The 22,981-nt window shown below is 53.6% G+C and overlaps 1 long non-coding RNA gene across 1 annotated transcript; it reads right to left on the bottom strand.

Annotated features, from left to right (window-relative positions):
• Nucleotides 1-3,449: 3,449 nt before the first annotated feature.
• On the bottom strand, nt 3,450-7,490 carry LOC142039604 (uncharacterized). Its single transcript, XR_012652980.1, has 3 exons — nt 7,442-7,490; nt 4,775-4,919; nt 3,450-4,595 (listed from the first exon to the last, which is right to left on the bottom strand). It is a non-coding gene; the product is annotated as an uncharacterized LOC142039604 (long non-coding RNA).
• Between the last annotated feature and the right edge of the window lie 15,491 nt (nt 7,491-22,981).

Raw genomic sequence — 22,981 nt, 5'->3', positions numbered from 1 at the left:
AGGTGGGCCAGGATGTAGAGGAGAGGACTTGCGACTCACCACAGCTCCTGGTGCTGGCAGGAGACCTTCACCACCCCAATGCTTCTCTCTCTGCCTCTGCCCCTTCCTCCTCCCCAGTGCCGGCTGCCTGACCCTCACGTACTCGGCAGCACGCAGTGGACACCTCAGTGCTCCTCATCCACAAGGCTTGCTTTGATACACAGTGGCTCATGCATGTAGCCAACAAAGGCCAGGGACAGCTCAGAGGGATCCTTCCTTGCCACAGGGACTGGCCATTCCTTGCTGCAGGCACCTACCAGCCAGCCAGACCCCCCTGCACTCCCTCCTCAGCCAGTTCCCCTGCCCAGGCAGCCCCCTTTACAGCTGGAGCCCCTTCACACAGCAGGGCCAGCCCCATCCTCAGCCTCACTGGCCACACCTGGGGCCATCCCAGCCCCAGCTGGAGCCCATCAGGAACAGGGGCCATTGCCAAAGCCCCACAGCACATCATCCCTGCCCCTGCACCTACCCACATCCAGGGAGACAGAGGAGGCAGGAAAAATTTATTCATTAATGCATATAAGAAATCCTGGCAGTGAGTTGGCTACAAGGCTCAGTGCCCAAAGGCAGCAGGATGGGGGGATAAAAGGGAAGAGAAAAGCAGGAGGAAGGACAGAGGGACACAGATGTGCAAGACAGGGAGCCAGGAAATTGGATGCTGGGAACAAGAGAGGGACAAGAAGCAGGAAAACAGTGTAGAGAGAGAAGAGCAGAGAGACTGAGCAGAACAGCAGGGATGGAGATGGAGGAATAAATAATAGGAAGCAGGGGAGAGAAGGGGAAGAGACTGGCAGGACAAGAAGATAAACACAGGACAAGGGACAGGGAAACATTCTCAAGTGATACAGGAGAAGAAACAGCAAGAACTAGAAAACAGAAACAGGGAGCCAGGTAGAGAGAATCATTTCAAAAAGCAACAGCATACAAGAAACATAGGCAAGAGCTAACAAGCAGACAGAGGGAGAGGCAGACGGAGAGGCAGACAGAAAAGGTAAGAAGTGACAGGGTACAGGACAGAGAGGGAAGAGTTAAGAACTAGAGACAGGGAGATGGATAGAAGGAAACATAGAAAATTTTGAAAGCAACAGGGTACAAGAATCAAAAAGTAGGTACATGGAGCTGCATAGAGGGAGACGTAAGAACGAAATTTGAAAAGCAACAGGGTACAAGAAACACAGGCGAGAAATTAAACTAAGGTCAGGGAGACAAAGAGAGGGAAAAGTAGCAAGAAAATTTTAAAAGCAACTGGGTTTAAGAAACATGCAAGAATTTAAATAGGGATGGAGAGGCAGGAAGTTTCAAAAGTGATGACATACAAGAAACATAGGCAAGATTTAAAAAACAGGGACAGAGAGCCTGATAGAAGGAAACTGTGGTGGGTTGACCTTGCCTGGCTGACGAGTGTCCACCAAGCCACTCTATCATTCCTCCTCCTCAACAAGACAGGAGGGTAGAAAATACAACAAAAAAGCTTGTGGGTCAAGATAAGGACAAAGAGATCACTCACCAATTACTGTCACAGGCAAAACAGACTCAACTTGGGGAAATTAATTTATTGTCAGTCAAAATCAGAGTACAATAATGAGAAATGTGATAAATTTATGTGTTTGTTAATCAAACCAGTTCTGTAAGCCTTGCACAATGTGTTCATTTTTGCAAGGCAGTGTTAGCCTTTGCAAGCAGGTGCGGTTGGAAACTTTGTAACTGCAATGTCTTGCTAAGTGAACAAGATGTATTAGCTGTCAATGCCTAATAAGAAGATATTTTAAAGTACGCATGCTCCAGATGACAAGAAACACAGAAGACTACCACAGCCTTCATCCCACTACTCCCCCAGCAACAAGGCGTGCAATCACAGAAGATACTAAACAAGCCCACGTGGGCCCGGACTCTGGACTCTAACCTGGCAACAAAAAAACTAAAAAGGGGACTCTGAAGGGGGGGGGGGTGTGCGCCGTTGGTAGAGCGGAGACTCCCCAGCTGCCCAGCGCTGTTTTGCCTGTTTGCCATTTGCTTCAATAAACTTTGATTGGATTACCCATGGGCTGGCGTACAATTTTTTGTCGCCGCTTATAACAAGAAATATGAACAAATCTGAAAAACACCTTCCCCCCACCCCTCTCTTTTCTTCCTGGGCTCATTTTCACTCCTGACTTCTCTACCTCCTCCTACCGAGCAGCACAGGGGGAGAGGGAGCGGGGGGTTGCAGTCATTCCTCACAAGTTGTCTCTGCTGCTCCTTCCTTCTTCGTGTTCTTCTGTTCCAGTGTGGTGTCACTCCCATGGGGCCACACGTCCTGCCAGAAAACCTGCTCCAGTGTGGGCTCCTCTCCACAGCGTCACAGCCTCCTTTGGGTGCATCCGCCGGCTCTGGCGAGGGGTTCCCCATCGGCTTCAGGGTGCATATCTGCTCTGCCATGGACCTCCGTGGGCTGCAGGGGGACAGCCTGTGTCACCATGGTCTTCACTGCAGGCTGCAGGGGAATCTGCTTTAGGACCTGGATCACCTCCTCCTTTTCCTTCTTCACTGACTGTGGTGTCTGCAGGACTGACAGCTTCTGCACAGCATTGTTTTAGCCCTTCTTAAATATCACAGAGGTGCTACCAGCGTTGCTGGTTGGCTCAGCTTTGACCAGTAGCACCTCCATCTTGGAGCTGGAACTGGCTGTGCCCAACATGGGGACAAGTCCTGGTGTCTTCTCACAGAACCCACCCCTGCAGCCCCTGCCCACTCCCCTGCCCCAGCTTGTCACACAAACTCACTACAACAGTGATCAGCTACAGGGCAGAGAAGGGGAATTGAAAAGTAGAAGGGAGACAGAGAGAGATGGGGCGGGGGGAGGGGGGTAGCAATGGGCTACAGGACTGAGAGGAGGAACTAATAAAAAGGGAGAGGATACCAGACAGAGAAATATTAGTGATGAGCCACAGGGCAGAAGGAAGAATTAAAAAAGGGGACAGTGAGGTAGATGAGAGAGACTGATAAATACCAAAACCACTGATGATCTAAAGGGGAGAGAGAGGGAAAATAAAGCATAGGGACAGGGAACCAGACAGAGAGAGAATAATAAAGACAACAATGGGCTATGGGACAGTGAGGGAAGAAGTTAAAACATAGTGACAGGGACCTGGAACAAGAGAATCTAAGAAAGTAAAAGTGTATCCAGAATACAGGGCAGAGAAAGGAATTGAAAAATAGAGACACAGCATCAGACAGGTGAGAGCGGCGGGGATTGTGAAGGGCTAAAGGGCAGACAGGGAGGAATTAACAAGATTGGCATAAGAAGACAGACGGATAAATGGAGAAAGACAAAGTAGTGATGGGCTGCAGGGCAGAGACAGAGGATAAAAAAAGAGGGATGGTGACATGCGGAAAACAGACTCCACAATCGGTGATATTGTAAAGTAGGTATGTTTATTCAGCACTGGGCAGCACGGGGGCTAGTCCCACCAAAGTCGTGCGCGCCGTCGGGCCTAATTGTGCAGGTTAAGTACATGTTCTACATACATATTCATTAGATTTCCAAGAAATGTTATACATATTCATTAGTTTTCCGGGAAACTATTAGCATATGCAAATGTCTTTTACGCAGGCGCATTGAAGGTCTCTGGTGGTCTTCAGGAGTCCTCCGGTGGTCTTCCATAGTCTTCCTCACTTGTCCGCTATTTGACCCTCCTCAAGTGATTTTGCTTTCGGTCACGTAGGCCCATCTTGCTTAGCTTTTTGTGCCTGTTTCATCAAACTTTGTAGCAACAGTTAGCCTTCGATGCGTCCATGAGGCCTGCTGCTTGGGGGTGCCTCTGGCTCAGATTGAACAGCCCCATTGTGTCTCTCGTTCACTATGTATCTATTCTTCTAATTATCCCACACTGCGCAGTATGGTCTTTTACATATTTTGATACATCAGTGCTCGTTAGTGCTCTTATTATCGAAGTTCTCAGTGGTGTAAAATCATATGGTTAGTTTAAGCTAAATTATCTACAAGGATGAGAACAAAGGCAGGAGTTCTTATCTTTTCTGGCCCTATCTATTCAAGCAAGGTCTCTACTTGTGCCTTCTTAACAAGATCGTAAATACATCAAACATTTAATTAAGTTTTGTGATTGTTCATGGTTCCTTCTTGCTCATCACTCCCAAATACCAGTCTCTGACAGGCTTAATCCTTGACGAACACCAGTCTTTGGTATGTAAGGTTACAGAGAAACAATCATAAAGCAATTAGCAGTTTGTTCTCTATATCAATGGGACAGGTCAGAAGTGCAGAGAGAAAAAGAAAACAGAGAGGCAGAACAACAGAGAAAGAGGGGAACTTAGAGAACAAGAAAGGGAGAGGAACAGGAAGAAAAAACAAAAAAAATAAAGCAGTGAGAGAAAGAGAAGGTGGGGGCAGGGAGGGACTGGGATGCAGAAGAGGGGTGACACAGCCCCAGGGGTTCAGGACTCACTGTACCTCCTGCTCTTGGAGCTGCCGAGAGAATCTGACAGTTCACACCTGTCTGTGTCTCTCTCCCTCTCCCTTCCTCCTCTGTAGCTGCAGTCACTTGACTGTCATCCACCTAAGAGAATAGATTGGTGCCTTACAGCTCTTACAATATGAGGCTTCCTAGAAACACAGCCTCACATGCACACACACACTACATGACTGCACTGTGGTTTTGGTTACGCATACAGACCCTGCCATGCACACTGGTGATCGGATGTGCTGAGGACTACACTAAGAAGGATCCATCCTCACCTGGAGAGGCAGGTTATCTCCTGTATAGAGCTGCTGGCTGGATCCTCTTTATTTTATTCTTCAAATAAAAAATATTCTTCAAATGCAGGCCGCTACGGAATCTTGCCATGGCAACCATGGCAAAACGGTGCCAGCTGACATCCAGCTGAGAGAAGAAAAAAAAACATTAGCACAAAGCTGGGTAGGAATCCAAAGCTGCCTTTTTTTTTGTGAAGGTTTGTGAAGACAGTACGACTCAGTGGAGGAAAAACTACTTTTGCGTCATCTTCGGTACGGTTGTTGACACGGGCCACTAGAGCTTTTGCATTTTTCAGACGACTGTGCCTTTTTTTTTTTCCTTTCTTTTTTGACTCACTGGCAACTTCACTTTCACTAGAACTCACTTTCCTAGATACACGCAGGTGACAGACATAGAGACCTACCGACATTTTCTCAAGCCTTAGTACAGCCGAGGCTTCATCACCCTATACGTCCCAAGTTGAGTATCTTTGCTAAAGAGCACAGCAACACATCTGTCCTTGTGAACTGCCTCGTTGCAAAAAAGGAATCATTTTTTCCAGGCCGTTGCTCCAAACGGGCAAGATCTTTTAAAACCGCAGTTGTGCCACCAAACCCGCTCAGGGTCCCTCCTAGCTTTTGACCGCCCTGAGATTTAACAGGCACACGCTCCATTCCATCTTCCAACAGCAAAAATACGTTAACGCTCTCGGACCCAGAGCGCAACCCTACGGATGTCCACGCACACACCCTGCCGTTTTGATGAGGAGCCACCGAGCATCCCTGCGAGCACAGCTGCACGCGCCAGATCGGTTTCCCCTACGCCGCGAGTTACCGGTTCCGGTGAACGTAGTTTCGGACGCTTTAAACCGAAAACCGTATCTCGACGCTTCGCCACAGTAGAAACGACCCATCGCCAGAACGCTACAAAAACGCAGTAACACCAATTGCAAACCCACAGCAGCAACAGCTCCAGAAATATTTAGACCAGGAACAAGGGAGAAAAATAAAACAGCTTCATCTCACGCACAGGGGAGCGGCAGGCAGAGAAAAGGGTCGGCATTCTGAGCCCTTACAGAAAACGGGCATTCTCCTTCCGTTCCTCAGCCCGTCCGTTAAGGTCTAAATACCGCAACACTACTACGGCAACGTCGAGAGCAGGGAACAGCAGCCCTGCCGCTGGACTTGCCACTGACCCACGCTATTTACGTAGCAGGACGCGTACGCAGAGGGACACGTTTTGCCACACGCAGCCCTGAACTTCCTGAAAATTTACGTTTACCAAAAAAAGCCATTTGGAACATATTGCCAAACAACATTCGGCAAGAAAGCTTTGATGCGTTTGACACACGCCAAGTTTTTGGTCACTTGCTATTTGCTTCCTGTTGCTGCTGCTGTTCTTCCTTCAGAAATTCTACTCGTAGCCCAGTTATTCACTACTGGTTCAAGCATTTGCCTCCCTGGTATTACCAGCACATTCACAGAGGCAAATAACTTACTTGCTCTTCTACAATTATCCAAACGACAATTACAGCCATGAAAGAGAAGGAGAGGTCAGGCAGCAGAAGAGCTCTGCAGGCTGGCACCAGTCAATATTGCACTCTCGAAGAACAAACAACAACAAAACAAAACCGTGACCCTGTATCCTTCTTTCCCTTCCCCCCCCCCCCCTTCTTCTTTCAGAGCTCATCCCTGCCTCAGCATTTTGTCTTGTCAGAGCATGAAGCGCAGGTGATCCGTACCCTGACGACTTTTGCGTGTGATGAATGCCTGTTCAGAAATAGTCCAGATCTGCAAGACTGGTGTCATTTCTATGGTTTTAATCATCATAACTCAAATTTTATTTACCCACGCATTTGTGAGGAAACTAATTAACTTTCAGACACTGCCTCTCCTTTTTTTGAGGGGTGGGGGTGGAAATGTGTTAGAGACTGAAAAACATTACGATTCAGAGCTCCCAACCACGAGGGAGTGGTGGAGAAATCAATGAAAGCAAAGACCAACAGCAGCAACATCAACTGAAAGTTGGCTTTCATTCCGATCACGTACTTAAGCGACTCTCCTTGCAAGGCTGTGCCTCGGTCCTAGGAATGACTAGTCCCTTTTTGGAAGGACAAACTTTTTCACTTAAAAGTCCTAGACTGAAGACTCCGCTGAACGGAATGGGGATTGTCCCACGGGACAACGTGCCATCAACACTCTTAATGGGGAAGGGAAAAAAAAAAAAACCAAACAAATAAAAATCAAGTACCAGTTCCCATCATGTTTCACTCATTACATTTCTACTGGCATCTAGGTGCTCAAAAACGAACTACAGGGACACCACATATTCCTAAAAATTCAGTTATACATAAAAAAGTAAAAGGCTATTTCCAACTTGCCCATAAAATCAGTATGAACAGAGAGAAGAGAAACACTCGACCCCCTAAAGAAGCTAACAGGCAGCTCTGAATTTACCAGACAGGAAATTTCATTCTTTCACCTGAACCAAAAACACATCACGGGACCAGTTCAGGAACAGGGCACGATCTGTTAACGGCAATTTTTCCATCAGCTTTTCGGCACTAGCAGCAAATTTGCCTTCTCTGTGGGTTTAACGTGGAGCATCTGTAGTGCCCTCGAACTCGCAAGTGTTTCTCTCCGCTCCCCCAGCCCGATACGTGCGATTACCTGAGCAGCAAGCGGAATTAACCGGGCAGGATTTTCTTCGTGTGACGCGGAAGGCGACGCTGGGAGAGGAGGAGACAAAGAAATGAACCTGCTTGTCACACCCAGCCAACGGTGAAAAGACAGGGGAGGATTCTGCCGGAAGGGCTCTGCACCCCAGGAGCTCCCGCCAGCCGGTTTCTCTCCCCTTTGCCAGGTACCGAGGGGACGACGACACCTCACCCGCGCCCCCTCGCAGGGGAGGCTGCCCCGGGAGAGCCGGGGGACCCCCACCTCGCTTCTGCCCGTGGGAATGGACCGGGAGAGACCCTCCACGCAGAGACAGGAGCGTGGCGTGGATTGCATGCCCGAGGGAAGAGGCCGGGCTCCCCGCTGGCAGAAGGACAACTCACCTCCCTGCTGCTCGGAGCTGCTTGTTGCGGACAGCCCTGCCCGCGCCCGGCCGCTCTTCCGCCGTGCTGGGAGCGCAGTCCGGCCGACGGACGCTCCAGCGAAAAGACGCTCCAGCTAATCGCGCCCCCTGCTCGGTTACAGCCGCAGGTACTTTCGCCTCTGGCTAATGCACGCTCCAGACAGCGGACACCCCGCCTCGTTCCAGCTCCCGCTTGCTACAGTTCTGGCTCGTTGAAGCCCCAGCTCCGCACTGAAGCTCCGGCTGATTTCAGCTGCTTCTCCTTACAAGCTCCAGCTACGTGCAACGGTCTGGGCTTTCCATAAGGTTGCGTATCAACTGCTGTCAGAACTGGAGCATTAGGATTAAACATCAGAGTTACACGCCAAGTAAATATTCGTTAAGTTTGGGCGATTAATTACTTAATAACTATTCTGAGCAGCGCAGAAAGAAGAGCTGGACTCAAAGAGGGCACGTGGGGTCTGAAAAGCGCCTTTCCCCCCCCCCCAGACCATCGCAGATGTTGAGCTCGGCCGGCTGCGTGCCGGCCTCCCGAACTTCGGCGTCCGACACAACCAGACCCCCATCTACGGGGAGGGACCACGCACCCTGCCCGCCCCCCGCTTCCCCCCGCAGCCCCCAACACCCTCCCACCCGCCTGCAAAACCAGCCAAGCCGGCTCCCGCTTTTGGCCCCCACACCACCTGACTCGGGGCCCATTTGGGAGCCAAAAAACCCGGCTGCTGAGCCTGTTCTCAAGGCCCAAACACGCAGGGCCGGACCTCTGTTTCTGGGCCCAAAGCCGCGCAGCTCGGTCTGTTTCCGAGCCCCCAAATCAGCCACGCGAGCCTGTTGTCAAGCCCCAGGAACAGAAAACTTGTTCTCCATTTCTGACCCTGCAGTGCCCACGGGCGACGCCGAGCGTAGCCACCCCACAGCCCTGCACCCCCGGGGCCCCACGCGCAGTTTCGGGGAGTGCTCGGGACCTGCAGAGGGCCCGGCCCCACGCCTCTGCAGGGCAGCCCCAGCACAGGCAGGGCGTCGCTTCTCGATTGCCGTTTCAGGCTTTATTTCCCCGCCATCACCGGCACGGCCAGGCCCCCCACCCCAAACCTCCCAGCCGAAGCACCCCCGCGGGTAGCCGGGCCCAGCCACCCAGAAAACAAGAAAACCAAAGAAGGGACAACAAGACAGACAACGTGGGGAAAGGCAAGGAGAAGGACACAGAAACAGAGAGAGCGCGGGAGGGATAGGGAGCAGGACAGAGAGATGGAGCAAGAAAGGAAAAAAGGACAGGAGGCAGAACCAAGGGAAAGAGACAAGGACGGGGAGCAGGACAAAGGGACGGAAGAGGGAAAAAAATTAGCGACGGGCTGCAGGACAGAGATGAAGGGATTAAATAGACACAGGGAGCATGACAGAAGGACAGAGAGGAGACAGCCAAAAGGGACAAAGAGCAGGCCAGCATCGGAGGGGAAAAAAACCCAACTGCGATGGGCAGTGGGAGAGAGATACGGAAAAAAGAAAAAAATACTGAGGAACAGAAAAAAGAAAGCAGCGACAGCTAGCTGGACAGGGGGACACCGTTAGAAAGGGCGGGAGAGGGAACGGGGCAGAGAAAGACAGACAGAGAAGGTAGTGAAAGAAAGCAAGGCAGAGGGACAGCAAGGCGGGGCGGGGGGGGGAAGGGACAGGGGTCTGGACAGAGATGGAGAAATAAGCAGCAAGGACAGAGGAAAAGAGACAGAAAGAGGGACAGGGAACATGGCAGAGAAGGAAAAATCAGGACAGCGGCAGGACGGAGATCAAAAACTGGGACGGTCCTCAGGACAGAGAGGAATACGAATACGAGCAGGGAGCAGGACAAAGGGATACAGCGAGGAACGACGGGACAGGAAGCAAGACAGAGCGACAGACAAGAACGATGACAACGAGAGAGAGCGAGCGAGAAAGAGAAAGACCGTGAGAAGCACGGGGCGGTGGGGAATTAGAAAGCGAGGTATCAGGAGCCCTGCAGAGAGAGGGAGGGTGAATAAAAAAGGGGCAGGAAGCAGCACAAAGGGTCACAGAGAGTAAGAGATGACCAGGAAGGAGGACGGGGCCAGTGAGATCCAGAATGACAAAAATAAACAGCAACAGCGAGCAAGACAAAGGGAGAGAGAGAGAAACAGAAAGTAGGAAGAAGAGAGATAGGAAGGCAGGGACACAGAGCAGCACATAGAGGCACAGAGAGGAAAAGAACGCCAGAGAACAGGCCAGAGAAATTGGGAGGCGGGGAAAGAGGCGGATGCAGATTAGGACAAGGAGATGGAAAAGGAAAAAACAGCAACTGGCTGCAGGACAAAGACGGGGAGGGGCGGGGGGGGAGGAAGAGGGAGTAGGACAAGAGAATAGACAGAAGAGGAGAGGTACAGGGAAGCAAAATTAAAAAAAAAAAAAACAAAACCAAATGTCACAGCAGCATGAGAAAGCGAGGGGGAGGGAGGGAGCGACCGGGACGCACAAGAGGAGCGACAGGGCCCCGAGGGCCCAGCACTCACCACAGCTCTCGCTCTTGGAGCTGCCAGGAGGCCTTGCCAGCTCAGATGCTTCTTTCTCCTTCTCTCCTGCCTTCCTCTTCTGTAACTCCAGTCGCCTGGCTGTCCTCCACATAACGGAACACGCGAGCGCCTCGCTGCTCTTACGAGATGAGGCCCCCTAGACACGTAGCCTCGCTCGCTCGCTCACTACGTGGCCGTACCGCGCTGCTGGTCATGCATACAGACCCCGGCGGTCTGACCTGCTGTGGACTACGAGGAGGGATCCCCCCACACCCAGAGAGGCAAGCTCTCTCTTGCCCGCAGCGGGACGCAGCTGCCGGCCGGCCTTCCGTTTCTTCTTCTCTACCTTTCTGTGGCCTCTCCAGCTTCAGCAGCTCCCGTCCACAGCCAGCAAGCGCTCCGCCTGTCCCTCTGTGCTCCCGTGCCGCGAGGAGAGGGAGGCCAGGCAGAGACAGCCCACGCGAGCCTGAGGCTGCCGCAGTCAACGGCATCCCCGGGGACGAGCGAACAACCGCACTCACAGCGTGGCCTCTGGGAGAGGGAAAGAGGCAGCAGTGACCGTTATTACCGTAGCTCGACCCTGGCCGGAGCCCCTCCTTCCGCAGGGGCTTCCGCAGACGCCGCTCGTTCCCCGCGCCGCTGCTAACGGCACCCACGTTCAGGGAGACTCGAGAACATCGGAGGGCCAGCTTGCTGCCCTCACGACAGGGCTCGGGGGCTGCCTGCGGCTACAGCACGGGCTTCAGGGGAGGGGCTGGAGCTGCGGGCAGCCGCACGGGCCGAGCGGGGCCGGGGGAAGGCGCCGGGGGAGCTCCGGCGACTCGGGGAGGCGCCCGCTGGCCGCGCCTGGGGGGTGCCCGCCTCCGTCCCCTCTTCCCTTCTATCGGCTCTCGGGGAACCGCCCGGCGCTGCCCTGGCCCGGCTCGCCTCCGGCGGACCGGGAGCCTGCCGCGGCGGCCGCTTCGCAGCTTCCCGTCCCGCCAGCCCCGGGCGGCCGGCGGGCAGGAGGCACCCCCCCGCCACCGCCCCGGCCCCCGCCGGAGGGGATCGCTCGCCTCACCCGCGGTCTCGGCGACCGCCCGCCGCCGCCACGCTGCTCCCGGACACCGCGCATGCGCCGGAGGGGCCGGAGCCGGCGAGCGAACGCCGGGCTGCCCCACGCGCAGGACGGCGCATGCGCCTGGGAGGCGCGTCCGCACGGCTGGTCGGGGAGCGGGCGCGGCGGGAAGCCCGCGGAAAACCACGCGAAACCGGCAACGCTCCCGAGTCTGACCTGGTCGGACTCCGGGGGCCGCGGCGGCAGCGAGGACTACGCCGCGCCCGAGAGCCGCGCTGCTGCCCGGCCGCCGAGTCCGCGAAAACTACAGCTCCCGGCATGCCCCGGGAGGCAGCCCGCCCTGCTGCCTGACCCCGAGGGGACGCCGCTTCCGTTTCCGCCCACCCCCACGCCGGCGCAGCCGCAGTCCCCGCCGAGCCCCCAGGGCCGGTCCGGGCGGCTCCAGCGCGCTCCCGCCGCCGCCGCGGCACGGCGCGGCCCCGCCCCGCCCGGCTCCAGCTTCGGGCAGCGCCCGCCGCCGCCGCCCCGGCACGGCGCGGCCCCCCCCCGCCCGGCTCCAGCTTCGGGCAGCGCCCGCCGCCGCCGCCCCGGCACGGCGCGGCCCCCCCCCGCCCGGCTCCAGCTTCGGGCAGCGCCCGCCGCCGCCGCCCCGGCACGGCGCGGCCCCCCCCCCGCCCGGCTCCAGCTTCGGGCAGCGCCCGCCGCCGCCGCCCCGGCACGGCGCGGCGCGGCCCCCCCCCGCCCGGCTCCAGCTTCGGGCAGCGCCCGCCGCCGCCGCCCCGGCACGGCGCGGCCCCCCCCCGCCCGGCTCCAGCTTCGGGCAGCGCCCGCCGCCGCCGCCCCGGCACGGCGCGGCCCCCCCCCGCCCGGCTCCAGCTTCGGGCAGCGCCCGCCGCCGCCGCCCCGGCACGGCGCGGCCCCCCCCCGCCCGGCTCCAGCTTCGGGCAGCGCCCGCCGCCGCCGCCCCGGCACGGCGCGGCCCCCCCCCGCCCGGCTCCAGCTTCGGGCAGCGCCCGCCGCCGCCGCCCCGGCACGGCGCGGCCCCCCCCCGCCCGGCTCCAGCTTCGGGCAGCGCCCGCCGCCGCCGCCCCGGCACGGCGCGGCCCCCCCCCGCCCGGCTCCAGCTTCGGGCAGCGCCCGCCGCCGCCGCCGCTCCGTGCGTGCGACACGGACCCCGCCGTCCTCCTCGGGGCTTTCCCCGGGACCCGCCGGGCGACTGCGCAGCCCCGCCACGGGGCCCGGTGAGCACCCCCCCCCCACGCGCACGTGCTCCCAGCCGCCCCCCCCCCCTCCTCCCCGCGCGCACGTGCTCCCAGCCCCCCTGTGAGCCCCCAGCTCCCCCCCCGCCCCCGGCCTTCGGCACAGGCGGCCCCCACCTCCCCCGGGACACCCCCGCCTCCGACGTTCGCCGTCCGAGGGGCGCCCGGCCCTGCTCACCTTCTCCCGAGGGGCAGCCGCAGCCCGGCCACGGCTCGGCTCGGCTCCGCTCCGCTCCTGCCTGGGCTCCCACCGGCCCCGCCCCGGCCCCGCCCCCGGCAGCCCCCCCTTTCCAGGGAGGGGCCGTCCCCATCAGCCTCACTGCCCGCACCTGCGGCTCCTCCAGCCCCGGCCCGCAGCTGGGGGACCGAAATCCGGAACAAAACTCCTCAACACCCCTGGGAAGTTAAGCAGCAGGCACTTCCTCGATTGAATGAAAGATGGCAAGAGTCATCTCATTTGGAAGAGGTGTTAACTGGGGTCAAAATACAGATTTTAATACCCATCTTATTTTAGTTCTAAGACTTGGCGATTGCCAGGTATCATCTTTTCCATTTACCCAGGTCCACCAGCGAGGCCACAAGGGAGATTTCTTCCAGAGAGAGGATAGAGTTATTAAGTCTAAAGTCCACCATTTGCTTTTCTCCTTCATGAAAAGATGAGTGGATCATTTATCATCACTAGTCACCCAAACAGTTAACCCTGAACTTTTCACCTGTCCTTTAATACAGTCAACTCCAAGCTAAATTTTTTCCGTCATTAAGAGGGGACCAAAGATCATTTAAAATATTATTATACTTTCTACAAATACATCCCCATCTTAGAGCTTTAGCTACTAGAGAAAGTCTTTGGAGTTTTGGGGTCAGAGGAGCTGCAAGTATAAACTTTCATACAGCTCTGTTGAGGATGTGTGATTTTTCTCTGGTTGTCTAAAGCAGTCTAAATTTCCATAGACGGTCCCGACTCTGGGTGGCTCTAACAAGGATCCTGGAACTCCAGGAAATTCTAAACAGCGTTTTATATTTCAAATATGATGCCAAGTTCCTTTTTGCACTTGTCTCTACGGTTTTGGCAACTGACAGCCCCAAGGGGTGCCCGTACAAGTGTCTCCCGAAGGGCGATTAAATTAATTCTTTTGTCCACGAGGTGGATGGTTTGGTAATGTTATAATTCACAACGCTCTAATTCCTTCTTTCAAATTTAAAAAAAATAATTGCCTTTTAAATCCATCCCATTTAATTTGCTAAAATGATTCTCATTGTTCTGCATCTTTTCTCAAGTTTTGGTTAAATTCAATGTCAATATTCTCCACGGAACTAGATTTTCATCTGACTTTGGAATCGGAAGGCAGCCTGTTACTGAGGTTAAATTTTGTGTCTTTACCAAACTTTGAATCAATTACAAAACTAGATTATTTTTTTTTTTAATCCAAATTACAAAAACGGTTAACATCAAGATTAATAGCTCAAACAATAATTGTTTCATTTTGTTTATCTCATGTTTAGAACCCCTCAAAAAAACCCACATAAACCCTATACACACACAAAAAGATTACTGCCCTCGACAATATTCCTAATAGCAACCCCAATAGTATAAACTTTACACAACTGTTTTCCCAAATAGATAACGTGAAACTTACTTATAGATTTTCAGGTTTAAAGGGCCAGTTTCTTTAGACTTCCAATTTCTTGTTGGTGCTTTCTTTATTCTTGAATAATGAAGCCAAGGTTCTTCTCCCAGACCTTTACTGCTATAAGGGTTGTTAAAATGACTCGATACGGTCCTTTCCACTTCTCCGTGATTTTATATATATTCAATCTAATCTCCCGGTCGGAAGGGATGCGCTGCTACGTCCAATTCTAAGGGTCCAGCTGTGGAGACATACTGACAAAGTTCCTGAAAAGAATTGCTTAAAGAAATCATAACACCTTTTAAAAACCTATCTCCAAAGGCATTCAAGATACTCAGAACATAGGACTCTTGATATGGTCTTTCATACAATATTTCATAGTGACTTCAATTTGCTTTCTCTTCTGGCTATACTCTGATTCTTAATAGAGCCATGGGTAATGCTCTAACCCATGTGAGTGAGGTTTCCTGACAAATTTTACTCGACTGTTGCTTAAGGGTATAGTTCATTCTCTCTCTCTCTTCCCCCCCCCCCCCCCCCACTTGCTTGTGGTCTATGTGGGGTGTGATAGTCTCAATCTATAGATAATACTTTGCTCAACTCGTCTCCTAATCTTTGCTATAAAATGAGGGCCATTGTCAGATGACATTCTTACAGGCACCCCACATTTTGGTATTATCTCTTTGAGCAAGACTTTGACTACTTCCCTTGCTTTCTCGGTGCGACAAGGGAAAGCCTCGGGCCACCCAGTAAAGATATCAACTAAAACTAGGATAGATCCTTCTTTTCAAGGCAATTCTATAAAATCAATTTGCTAATATTCTCCTAAAAAAATTTCCTTCTTTAATAATCCCAAAGATGATCGTATTACTGATTCGGGGATAATTTTATATATAAATTTCACATCCGCTTATAATTGTTTAAGCAATCTTTGTCATATTTCACTTTCTGTTCCCCAGTATACTTTGTGATGTTCAGCTCGGGCAACTTCTCTTATTATTGTGAGTGGGACTATTATTTGACCTGTCGGTGTTACAGCCTATCCTGTTTCATTTTGTTAGCCTGCCATCTAATAATTAATTCTTCATCTTTTTCATTATACATTGGAGTTTCTTTAGGCAACTTTATACTTTTCTCTGGAACTAGTGCTAGGATGCCTTTTTCCGCAGCCTCTTTAGCAGCTTTATCGGCCAGTCGGTTACCTGCGTTCGGACCGGTCTTACCTAACTGATGTGCTTTACAGTGCATTATCGTGACTGCTGTTGGTTTTTGAATGGTTTCTAACAATTTCAGTATTTGTTCTGCGTGCTGAATGGTGGTTCCTTGCGCAGGTAACAGTCCTCTTTCTCTCCGTATCGCTCCATGTGCGCGTACTGCTCCAAAAGCATACTTTGAGTCTGTCCAAGTGTTGACTCGCTTTCCTTGACTTAGTTCCAGAGCTCGAATAAGAGCTATCAATTCAGCCTTTTGGGCAGATATCGTCGAAGGCAAAGTTGGCAACGCAATTACCTCCTCAGTAGTTATTGTCTATCTTGATAAACGTTTTCCTTCACAGATGGAACCGCTTCCGTCGGCATATAGTTCCCAATCCGTTTCTTCTAGCGGCACATCTCAGAGATCCAGTCGGCTGGAGTAAACTCTTTCGATTGTCTGCAAGCAGTCACGTTCCAGTTCTCCTTTAACTTGATCAGTTGTGGAAAACGCAACAGGGTTAACGGTGGTAGTAGTTTTTAGGTAAACATCATCTTGTTCCAGCAACACCACTTGGTATTTCAGCATCCTGCTAGGGGATAACCAATGCCCCCCTTTCTGTTTTAGCACAACAGTTATCATATATGGGAAACGTACAGTAATCCTTTGTCCTCAGGTTAAACTTACGAGCTTCCTGGATCAGTAGCACAGTTGCAGCGACGGCTCTCGGACGACCAGAGCATCCCAGACTCACATTACCTAATCGCTTCGAGAAGTAGGCCATAGGTCGCCCACTTGGCCCTAGATATTGGGCCAGGATACCCAGAGCTATACCTCTTCTTTCGCAAGCAAAAAGTTCAAGTGTCTTTGTGAGATCTGGCAGGCCTAGGGCTGGCACCCCTATTACAGCCTGTTTCAATTCTTGGAAAGTAGCTTTCTGGGCATCGGTCCAATCCATTGTTTGAGGTTTTGAGCTGCTCCTATAAAGGTCAGGCCAGCAAGCCACAATTTATCATCTACAGGTGACACCACTCGACCATTCCCGGAAATGCTCGTCATTAATTTTTTTCGTCTTAGGTTCGGGGAGACGACAAATTGCCTCTTTTCTCTCAGTTCCCAATTGTCTCTGTCCTTTTAGGATTTTAAAACTCATTTACATAAGTTTCTTCTTTCTGGGTTATTTGGTTTTTTTCTTTTGACGCTCGATATCCACTGATTCCCCAAAAGTTCAAAAAGTTAATAGTGAACTTTGTGCATTGTTCTTCCGTCTCGGCTACAATTAACAGATCATCCATATATTTCAGCAAGATTTCTTGATTATTTTCTTTCTTCCAAATCTCCAATTCTCGTGCCAATTGATTTCCAAAAATGGTAAGACTATTCTTAAAGCCTTGAGGCAAGACTGTCCACGTATATTGTGTTTTTCTCCCAGTCTCAGGATTTTCCCGTTCCAAAGCAAAAACCTCTTGACTATTGGGATCCAAGGGAATACGGAAAAAGGCATCTTTTCGGTCTAACACTGTGAACCATTCTTGTTTCTCCGTTAGGGTTGTTAACAAAGTATAAGGATTTGCTACTACCGGATGAATATCTTGTACTATTTGATTTATTGCTCTGAGGAGGTCTTGAACTAATCTATCATCTTTTTCATTAGCCTTTTAACAGGCAAGATCGGGTTGTTATATCTGGATTCACATTCTCTTAACAATTTGTATCTTAAAAACGTTTGTATTACCATTACTAACCCTTTCCGACTTTCCGGTTTTAGGGGGTATTGTTTAATTCTTACCGGATTCGATCCTGGCTTTAAATCAACTCTCACAGGTTCTGCTTTTCGGATTTACCGGGAACTTCCCAGTCCAGACGATTGGAATTACAGCATTAGACTTTGACTGGTATAATCTTCTGCTGTCGGTAACCATCCTGTTAACAACAAAGCCACTGCTTCGATACGTTTAGTTTCTGGAATTAAAATTTTAATCTCTCCATTTTTAAATTTAATTTCTGCCCCTAAGTTCTCAAATAGATCTCTCCTTAACAGGAGTTTAGGAGAATTTGGCACGTACAAAAACTGCTGAGTGACCCGTTGCTTTCCTAATTTCATTGTTAAAGACTTAAAGAAGGGTCTAGTTTCTCGTTCACCTGCTGCACCGACACCACCAATTTCTTCAAAACTTAACTCTCCCTCTAAGGTATTTAAAACTGAGAAGGTGACTCTAGTGTCAATGCAAATTCAATTTTCTGTTCTCCCAGTTTAGCTGTAACCAGAGGTTCTGCTGGGAGACTCCCTTCCGGTCCCCGTCAGATACGTTCACTTAAAAAGAACAACTCTACATATGGCACTTTATTCCATTTACTCTCTCTCCTACAAAACGACAGTAATTGCAATATAGTATTGTAACTCAAAGTTCTGTTCGTTTACCATTTTTCCTGCAATTCACCCCAACGTGCCAATAAACATCCCGACGCTGATGTTTTTGGTATCTTTTCATCAGCAGTTCCATTTCCTGCACTCTTATTCTTAAACAATTTTGCTAATGCCATTATACTTATATACATTCAAATACCAAATACCAAACAAATGCAAATGACAATCGTCCCAAATAATACACAAAGTCCAACCCAGCAATAGCTTTCGCTTATGACTTACGGGCAGACGCCTAGGCTTCCACTGCAGACGGGTACCCTCCAAGCCCCAAGCCTGCGAAGCTTTCGCCACGCCTCACGGGCAGGCTTTCCAAACAAATTCCAAAGAAGCAGCGCCTTAGCTTTTTTCCAGGGAACGCTGCGAGGAGCTTGGCGAGTCGAGGGTGACGGTTCTCCCCGAGAATACCTCGGTGCCGGCCGGAGTTCGATCGACACTCGATCTCGTCCAGTCTCACTCGCAAGGTCCCATCTGGGTCGCCAAAACCGTTACCAAAATCCAGAATAAAACTCCTTAACACCAACGTGAAGTTAAGAAGCGGGCACTTCGTTTATCGCAGCGCTGGGGACACGGGGGATCGCTCCTCCAAAGGCGTGCCCCGCTTAGTATCAAAATCCATCAGTTTTCACAGACTTTTTTTGTCAGGTCATTGTTACCTAAGCTCCTTCTGTAAAAATGCATACTATGCTCGTTCTTAAATTTAACCTTTATAATGATCGGTCCTTTGATTATATAACCTTATCAATATTCTTATTTAAAAACAATCATTGGTCAGTTACACTTAGCTCTGCTGACTGGCATCTTCGATCCTCAAATCGAGATGGGAAGGGTAAGGGGGTTTCCAAGCAGCAAACTGGTGTCCACGACAGTTTCCTTAGTTTCCTGAAACAGAACGTAGAAAAGCCAGTAACTTCCTGGTGAGGTTTCTAGGGTTAGCTCTTTCAAACTTTAACAATATTAAGGTTCCTAGAGTCACGCGTAACACAGTTCCTAAAGTTTCTATGGCTACGTTTCAAACTTGACAATCCTATACGTTATGCTTCACAATTTTACTTCTTAATCAAACCTAACTCTTCTATGTGATTAAACTTTGATTTCTTTACCAGAATATTTGCAACGGCTGGAGCCCAGCAGGAACAGGGGGGGCACGGCCCAACCCCCCCAGCGCCTCGCCTCCTCCTTCTCCCCTGGGCTCCCTCACGGCCCCTCGCCCCGTGCAGAGGGAGCGCAAACGCAGCCCGGAGGGCAAAGAGGACGGACGGCCAGCGTTTATTCAGTCAGTCGCGTGCCCATCGAGTCCCGCCAGCGAGTCTGCTCCGGGGCTCGGGGCGCCCCCCGGCGCTCCCCCTGCCCCTCAGACACCTCTGATAGCCTACTTCCATACATTCTGTATGGCACGTCTAAATATTGGTATGGTTTTAATATTTTGTACCAGCTGTGGAAACTGGTTTGCTGCTAGGTGACTGCAAAAGTGAGATTTGGTAAATAATTATTAGAAATCTTATACTAACACTACCATTGAAACAATAGACAAAAGTATAGCCAAGCAATCGACTAGCAGAGGTAGGTACTCCTAAGTTTTGCAGTTCTTTGCTCTTATGACTAGATGTTCCTGGACGCTAGATGAGAACAATGCTGAAACTGACCACACGTGATTGAAACTGCGTTAAGCTTCAAGATCAAAGAACAAGGACAAGAATAAAGACTTCGAGGACAGCCAGCAAGAACTTCAAATGGGTCGGTGGTCGCAAAAGCAGCCCTTCGACTCAAATGGATCCTTCATTGCGCGTGATCGGATGTAGGCAGTACTATGATAATCGGTTGCCATCGTTTTTACGTATATGTATTCTAATCTGATTAACATGCAATTACTTATTCTATATAACCTGTTTGTGCTAAAGCGGTGGCATGCACGCTAGGTGGAACTATCCCCCGTGCATCCAGCGCTGCAATGAAGAATGCCTGCTTTCTAAAACTCCAAAACGAGTCTTAGGGAGTTTCTTCGACCGGCTTTTCAGTATCAGAGGTACAAGGGAGGAAGGAAAAAGAAACAAAAGAAAAAAGAAAAAAACCAGGCAGCGGTGTGGGAAAGAGAGGGGACCAGGGGAGGGGCAGGGAGGGACCAGAACGCAGAAGAGGGGAGTCAGGGCCCCGAGGGCCCGGGGCTCACCACAGCTCTTGTTCTTGGCGCTGCCAGGAGAATTTGCCAGTTGAGACGCTTCTTTCCGCTCCTCTCCCGCTCCCCTCCTCTTCTGTAACTCCGGCGGCACGGCCGTCCTCCCCCTAGGAGAACACGCGCCTCGTAGGTCTTGCAAGACGAGGCTTCCCAGGCACGGAGCCTCGCTCGCTCGCTCGCACACTACGTGGCCGTACCGCGCCGTCGGTGCTGCATACGGACCCCGCGGACTACAAAGAGGGATCCTTCCACCCGCGGAGAGGCAGGCTCTCTCTTGCCTGCAGCGGGAGGCAGCTGCCGGCCGGCCGGCCTTCCATTTCTTCTTCTCTACCTTTCTGTGGCCTCTCCAGCTTCAGCCGCAGCAGCTCCTGCCCGCAGCCGGTAAGCGCCCCGCCTGTCCCCTCGTGCTCCCGCGCCGCGAGGAGAGGGAGGCCGGGCAGAGACAGCCCGTGCCAGCTTTCCTTGCCGGCGGCGTTTCCTTACCGGGAGGAAGCAACGAGCGCGGCGGCACCTCCCGCCGGTGCCGCGTTGCCGTTACCGTCGGACGGCCCGTGCAGGACCGGGGCAGCCCCGCGCACTCGCAGCCTCCGGGCTGCAGTACCGAACATTGGTCGCGGGGTGGCAGCGGCGAGCGCTTGGCACAACGCGCCAGCGCGCATGCGCGGCACCCCAGCTGCAGTACCGAACTCTGTTCAATAGGTGGCGGAAGAGAGCGCTGGAGAAACGCGCCGCTACCGCGCATGCGCGGCTCCCGAGCCGCTGTACCGCGTTTTGGTTGCCAGGCAACAGCAGGAGGGCGGCAAAGGCCGCCACCGCGCATGCGCGGCTCCCGAACGCCAGTGCGGCGTTTCGGTTGCCAGGCAACAGCAGGAGCGCCGTAAACCGCGCAGCCGCGCATGCGCGGTGGCCGAGGCGTCGTGTCGCGCTTTGGTTGCCAGGCAACAGCGGCGAGCGCCGTAAAAGGCGCACCGCGCATGCGCGGTTGCCGAGCTGCCGTAACGCGTCTCGGTTGCCGGGCAACGGCACGAGCGCCGTAAACCGCGCAGCCGCGCATGCGCGGTGGCCGAGGCGTCGTGTCGCGCTTTGGTTGCCAGGCAACAGCGGCGAGCGCCGTAAAAGGCGCACCGCGCATGCGCGTTGCCGAGCTGCCGTAACGCGTCTCGGTTGCCGGGCAACGGCACGAGCGCCGTAAACCGCGCAGCCGCGCATGCGCGGTGGCCGAGGCGTCGTGTCGCGCTTTGGTTGCCGGGCAACAGCGGCGAGCGCCGTAAAAGGCGTACCGCGCATGCGCGGATGCCGAGCTGCCGTAAAGCACCCCGGTCGCTGGGCAACACCAGGAGCGCCGCCGCGCATGCGCGGTTGCCGCCACGCCGTGTCGGAGCTCCGGCGACTCGGGGAGGCGCCCGTTGGCCGCGCCTGGGGGGCGCCCGCCTCCGTCCCCTCTTCCCTTCTATCGGCTCTCGGGGAACTGCCCGGCGCTGCCCTGGCCCGGACCGGGAGCCTGCCGTGGCGGCCGCTTCGCAGCTTCCCGTCCCGCCAGCCCCGGGCGGCCAGGAGGCATCCCCCGCCGGAGCGGATCGCTCGCCTCACCCGCGGTCCCGGCGCTCGCCCGCTGCCGCCGAGACCCGCGCCCTGCGCGCCGCCACGGTGCTCCCGGGCGCCGCGCATGCGCCCGCCGTCGACGGCGCGCCGGGGGGCGGGGGGGTCAGAGCCGGCGCCCGAACGCCGGGCTGCAGTACCACACTTTGCCCACAAGGCGGCAGCACCCGAGGCGGCGGCGCTGCTGCGCACCTGTGCGGTGCCGCCGCTGCTGTTCCGCGCTTTGCCCGCTGAGCGCCCGCCCACACCGCGCACGTGGGGCGGCAGCGGCGTTTCCTTACCGGGAGGAAGCAACGAGCGCGCCGGCACTCTCCCCCCGTGCCGCACTGCCGTTACCGTTGGACCACGGGTGCCGTTACAGGGGCACCACCGCGCCTTTGCAGCCTCCGAGCTGTAGGACCCCATTTTGGTCGCCGGGCAGCAGCATCCCCACAACGATCCTCTTCGGAGCAGCGGCTGCACGAGGGATGACTGACAGCTCAGCCCAGCAGAGACCAGACACAGGCGGCAACTACTTACTGGGGGCACAGGGCTTACGTTGCCCTGCCCTTTCCCCACTCGCAGCCCAGGCAGTCATCTTCATCGCCTCCGTTCCAAAAAGCACCCGAGTGCCTGGAGCGTTTACAGCAGTCAAGTGCAAAGAACAGACAATTCGGGTGGTCGCTTCTGTCCCTGCCCCCCCACCCCATTATCTAGAGAGGAGAAGCAGCACAGGGAGCCTGCAAACGGCAGGGGGGAGGGGGGGTGGTCCCCTGGACCAAGGCCCCAGGGACTGCTGTAGCCCTCTGCATGTGGCATCAGGGTTGCGGGAGTGACAGCAGCCAGTCAACAGATGCTGGCGACAGATTTTAAAAACAAAAAATAACGCCTGGTGCAGCTGACAGCCTGAAGGCAGGCCACAAGAGACCCAAAGCTGCTCTGTGCCAGAGGGGCAGCTCTGTTCAGCACGGAACGCCGCGTCCCAGCGCAACAGATGCCAGCGGCCCACCTGCAAGCGAGCGATACCCTGGCGACCCTGGGGCTCAGTTGGGGTGGGCGCACCTTTCCTCACCTCCGTGCTGTCAGAACTCTGCTCTCCCAATCCTGCGCGCACACAAGGCTTCTTGTGCGGGGCTTGTCTCTTATCGAAGAGACGCTGCACGGTGTTACTTACCGCCCCGCCCTCCGGCGTGCAAAGGAATCAGCCGTGAAGCAGGGATAGCAAAGAGGCCTGTCGGGATAGTAGTAGTCCTCAGCAGATGACCGCAGAGCCCTCGAGGTTCCATCTTTGCTCCCTA

The sequence above is a fragment of the Buteo buteo genome, chromosome 14, assembly GCF_964188355.1.
Source record: "Buteo buteo chromosome 14, bButBut1.hap1.1, whole genome shotgun sequence".
In the NCBI taxonomy this organism is placed as follows: Eukaryota; Metazoa; Chordata; class Aves; order Accipitriformes; family Accipitridae; genus Buteo; species Buteo buteo.
The sequence above is the reverse complement of the archived record's forward strand: the minus strand, read 5'-3'. Positions and strand labels throughout refer to the sequence as shown.